Consider the following 6,000-nt stretch of genomic DNA (forward strand, 5'->3'; position numbering starts at 1 on the left):
GGTTGGTGTGGACCTGGAGGGTTGAACTAGAGCTGAGGGAAAATGCTGGAGGGAGATCTCCTGTAAGGAGATCCTCTGTAAGGAAGACCTTCCATCAGTCAGCACTCTAACAGTAGGAGGAAATGCGTGGCAAGGGAGTGAGATGCCTGCATCTTTGGGAGCATCCAAATTCTAGTTTCTCTCCTTGAAAGGTCTAATTTTCGGGGCTTCCCTGGCAGTCCAGTGGTTAAGACTTGGTGCTTCCACTGCAGGGGGTGAGGGTTCAATCTCTGGTCAGAGAAATAGGATCCCACATGCCGCGGGGAGAAAAAAAAAGAAAAAAAATGTCATTCTCTTCTTAATCCACTGGCCAACTGGATTCTGCTTCTTAGCACCTGTTCTTGCCAAGGTTTCCAGTGTGAAACTTAATAAAGGGAAACCTCACTAAGATGGAGGCAGGAGGTCAAAACGGGAAGCTCTCACACAGTAATACTGATGCCAATTGCAGGAGGAACTGTCAATTATAGACCCCAACAGAAGACTCATCAACAGGAAAGAATCATCAATTATAGGCCCCAACAGGAAAAGGTGTACATTGCATGCCTAGAAGAAATCTACTACCTTAGCAATTCAACCAATGAGTAACTGTCATCACCCTGAGCTCTCAATTTTGTCCAATGGAATTTTATTCAAAACATCCCCTCCCAACTTCCTCCTTTTTTTTCTATAAAATAACATTCCTTTTTGTTTTTGGACTTGCCTATGGCATTTGCTATAGCTTGCTTGTTCTGAATTGCAACTCCTCTGCTATTCCCAAATAAATCCATTTTTGCTGTAAAATAACTGGCTGTTTTATTTTTAAGGTCAAAACCAGTAACCCAGTTGTCAAATCCAACAGGCACCTTTCAGGCCTTCTTTGCTTTATTTGCTCTCCATGCAGCCTTGGCCTTTGCAGAAAACAACCCCCTGGAAACTCTTTCATCTTTGTAAGTGTTCCTCCTCAGTCTCATTCCACTTTTTCTTTTGCCATTGTTAAATACTGGGTGTTTCCACAATCCTATCCTCAGCCCTCTCCTCACATTGCACCCTTTCCCTCAGGGATCTCATCCACTTCCACAGCTTCAATGACTCCCAGGCATGCTGCTCCAGCCCTGCACTCTCCCTTCAATCCAGATCTGCATATCCAACTGTCTACTGTGACTCCCTTCTATGTCCCAAACTACCTTGAATCGGCACCTTTCCATGCCCCCAACCTGCCCTTCCTCTGTATTCTGGTCATGCCCAAGAAGAGACAATACTCAGGCCAGAGGCCTGAGGCTGAACCTAAGCTCCTCACCCTTTCTCTCCTGTCAAACCCAGGCACCAGTCTGGGAGTGTGACTGTCCATTGTGTGTTCCCTCCTCTCCATGATGCCAGGTGGCTTGTTAACTCAGACCCTCATCTGCCTGGTGTCTGACAACAGCCTCCTGCTGGTCTGCCTGCCTTGGGTTTTGCGTTCTTCCCCTTGGTCTGCTCTAAATTGCCAACCAAATCACATCTTTCCCAGTAATACAATTCTTCAGTGGTTTCTATTGCCTATAGAATAGAAGGTAATCTTCTTTTCATGATACACAAAGCTCTTTATGATTTGGCCTCTGATGATCAATTCAGTCCAAAATCAGGACCTTTAGAAACATTTTCCACCATACAAGGGAATTCAGCATTGCAACTGGTATTAACACTGCTGCCAGACACATTTTATACTGTTCTCTATGCTTTACATATATTATCTAATTTACTCCTCACAACAACCATGTAAATTAAGCATTGCCTTCCCTATTTTTAGACAAGAAATATGAGGCAAGATGCTTAGTAAATATGGTGAGGATAAAGAAGGAACCCCCCAATGCTTTTGTTTAAAAATGCCTCTCTGATTTTATCATTCTGCACACTTTCAGAAGCTCAGAACTCTAAGAGGACCCAGAGACACACAACGTGATAGAACACCACAGAACTTGAAGTCAGAAGGCAGGGGATTTGAGTCCTGACTCTGCCTCTTATAACTATTTGACTTTAAACAATTTTTTTCATCTCTTGAATCTTGGTTTCCTCATCTTAAAGATGGGAATAACTAATAAAAAAATCTGAGTTAGGGCTTCCCTGGTGGCGCAGTGGTTGAGAGTCCGCCTGCTGATGCAGGGGACACGGGTTCGTGCCCCGGTCCGGGAAGATCCCACATGCCGCGGAGCGGCTGGGCCCGTGAGCCATGGCCGCTGAGCCTGCGCGTCCGGAGCCTGTGCTCCGCAACGGGAGAGGCCACGACAGTGAGAGGCCTGCGTATCGCAAAAAAAAAAAAAAAAAAAAAAAAAATCTGAGTTAGTATTAGGATTGAGTGAGTTAATATATGCAAAAAACAAACAAACCCCCCCCAAACCCTACCTAACATAATGCCTATCACACAATGGACACTCAATAAATAATTATTGTTATCATCCTATTACAAATACAACACTTAGCAATATGACAATCAGCTGACAGCATTTGGGTGCTTTGTGCTGTAACATAGATTTATGAACTTGATCTCATCCTGCTTCAGGTTGCTGTAATTTTGTAATTACTCATCAAACTTTTATCCACTAGTTTTAGCACCCACTGATGATTCTTTCCTGGATTAATTATTACTATGATAGTAAATTTCTAATTCCATCCTCCCTTCTATATTAGTTGGGATTCTACTGTGAGGGAGAGTTTTCCCTTCTTTATACTATACTATACTTTATACTATAAATACTACATATACTATAAATATATAAAATGTTTATATAAATATACATAATAAATACATAAGTATAAATGTGTATTACTTTTACATATAATATATATTTACTTATATTCATGGACTCTTACTTTATTCAATGGCTTATAATCCATTACCATCGTTATTTGTTTTGATTTTCAAATTGTCCCAGATTTGGCCAGAGCAAGCTCATTCAATATTCAAATATTGAAAATTCAATATTTCAAGATCATCTTTTTCTTCCTCAGTATTGTCCTGAAATCAGTCATTTTCCCAAAGATCCCTGATTCTTTCTAGTGGGGAATGGTTTTTGAAACCAAGGTTTGGGTACTAGGTATGCTCATTGCTACTGGGGTGTCACTACTTCTAGGCCCTGTCAGGGACAGAGCTAGGAAATATATTCACATGTACACACATATCTCATCTCTGGCTATTTATCTATCTTCCCGTCCATCCGTCCATCCATCCATCCATCCATCCACCCATCCGTGTTAAAAACCCCAAGTTCATACTCATACACTCTGTCGTTCCATATTGTTAAACTCCCTTCTCCAACAAACTCTGTTTCCATTATCTACAATGTGCTATTTTCTCAACCCTAAAATATACAGAAAGTAGTTTCGGAAGTGCTAGCCACATCTCTCTGAAAAATAGAGTTCAAGATTTATTTATAGTTCCTTTGTCTTCATCCAACTGCATATCCTCAAAGGACTATTTTCAAAAGTTACTTAGGTTAGTTCTTTCCCACTCCCATTCATTCCTGTTTGTATTTCACTGTAGGGTTTTCCTCCTTTCCCACTGATTCTTTTTTAGTATGGTTTCAAAAGTCAGAACTATATAAAAAGGTTTCTTCAGAGGAGCCTTGCTTTCCCCCGTTCCCTTTACTCTGTTCCCATCCCCCTCCATAATTATCATCTTTTCCCCACCCCATCCTTATGTTTTCTAGTTTATTCTTCCTGCTTATTTTCACATCATTGAGCAGATATATGGATATTTTCTTATTTCCCCTTCTTTACCTACAAAAGGTAGCACATTGTAGATTGTCTTTTGCACATTGTTTTTTTCACTTAACAAAATGTCCCATGAATCACTCCATATCTGTTCATAGATATCCTCCTCATTTAGAACCAAATTTGACTCCAGCATTTACCTGCTTAAAAACCTTCAGAGGCCTCCATTGGCTTCCAGGATTAAAGGCACGTTCTTTGGCCAGTTGCAGATCCTTCATCTGTGGCACAGCTCACCTCCCCGTCCTTACTCGAATGACCTCCGGCTCCTCATGTCCCACGTTACAGCCAAGTCAACCTACTGTGTACTCCTAGCAGCTAGCAAAGTATTTGGCACATGGTAGGACCTCATAAACGTTAGTTAAGGGACTGACAAACACACCATGGCTTTAATCTACCTGGAATTCCCTTCACTCCTTCCTTCCCATAACAAACCACTACTCATATGTCTGGCTACAGATACAAAGGTCACTATAGTTTTTTTGAACTCTTTGAGCAAACCGAGCTGTTCTCCCAGCTGCATTCCAATAGAACACATACATTGTCTATATTTTCCTGTTGTAGTAGCTGACAGTCCCATGTGGGAGACAGACACCTGAACAGATAATTAACACACAGCTGGTAAGAGGAGTGGTACAGATATATACAGGGAACTATGGGTCTAGCTACTGTGTCTGTAGCAGGCACAGGGCAGGTGGAAAGATTCCTGAAGTTGAGAAGGAGTACCAAGGTAAAGAGGTATATGTTGCAATAACTAAACAAATACTCCTATTATTGTCATTGCTGCTCCATTGCAGCTCAGTGCTTGACTTCATAGTGGAAGAAACTGCACCATTCTTTTTTAAAATTTTATTTTATATTGGAGTATATTGATTTACAATGTTGTGTTAGTTTCAGGTGTACAGCAAAGTGATTCATTTATACATATACATATATCCATTCTTCTTCAGATTCTTTTCCCATATAGGCTATTACAGACCATTGAGTAAAGTTCCCTGTGCTATACAGTAGGTCATTGTTATTTATTTCATACATAGTAGTGTGTATTTGTTAATCCCAAACTCATAATTTATCCCTCCCTCCATGTTTCCCCTTTGGTAACCATAAGTTTGTTTTCTAAGTCTGTGAGTCTGTTTCTGTTTTGTAAATAAGTTCATTTGTACGATTTTTTTTTAGATTCCACATATTAAGTGATATCATATGATATTTGTCTTTATTTGTCTGACTTACTTCAGTTAGTATGATAATCTCTAAGTCCATCTATGTTGCTGCAAATGGCATTATTGCATTTTTTATGGCTGAGTAATATTCCATTGTATGTACCACATCTTCTTTATCCATTCCTCTGTTGATGGCCATCTAGGTTGCTTCCATGTCCTGGCTATTTAAATAGTACTGCAATGAAATTGGGGTGCCTGTGTCTTTTCGAATTATGGTTTTCTCCACATATATGCCCAGGAGTGGGATTGCTGGATCATATGGTAGTTCTATTTTTAGTGAAAATGTACCATTCTTTTTGTTTGTTTGTTTTAGAATAAACATAATTCAGTGTTTTTATTCATATTTTTGAAGTTTGTCTGAAATGTATTAATAAACCTTTACATAACTTGAGGTGTAGCATAAGGTTTGTTTTTTTTAAATTTACACATTCAAGATTGAATAACAAGTGTATTAATATAAATTTTTTTCCTTTTTAAATATAACTCAAAACAGCTTATATCCCAGTTTATTTCTCCAATTACTGGATGCATTTATGGAAGGCACATAACAGGTATTTTGTTTTCTATTATAGCAACTTAAATGTAGGTAAGACTTATATAAACCTACTTCGGTTATTTAAGGAAACTGGCAGATTTTCAAATAGTGCTACAAATTACTATGACACCAGATACTATGGGTACTTTGAGAAAGCCTCTTCTTAGGCCAAAGGATAATTATTTTGCATGTCTTCTTATTTGTTAACTATAGGCTGACAACATGTAGAAAACTTGAGCTTAAAAAAATTGCTTTGCGGGCTTCCCTGGCGGTGCAGTGGTTGAGAGTCCGCCTGCTGATGCAGGTGACACGGGTTCGTGCCCCGGTCCGGGAAGATCCCACATGCCGGGGAGCGGCTGGGCCTGTGAGCCATGGCCGCTGAGCCTGCACGTCCGGAGCCTGTGCTCCGCAACGGGAGAGGCCACAAGAGTGAGAGGCCCGCGTACTGCAAAAAAAAAATTGCTTTGCTGTTTGGGAGTATAT

Source organism: Mesoplodon densirostris, chromosome 5 (genome assembly GCF_025265405.1).
Source record: "Mesoplodon densirostris isolate mMesDen1 chromosome 5, mMesDen1 primary haplotype, whole genome shotgun sequence".
Classification (NCBI taxonomy): Eukaryota; Metazoa; Chordata; class Mammalia; order Artiodactyla; family Ziphiidae; genus Mesoplodon; species Mesoplodon densirostris.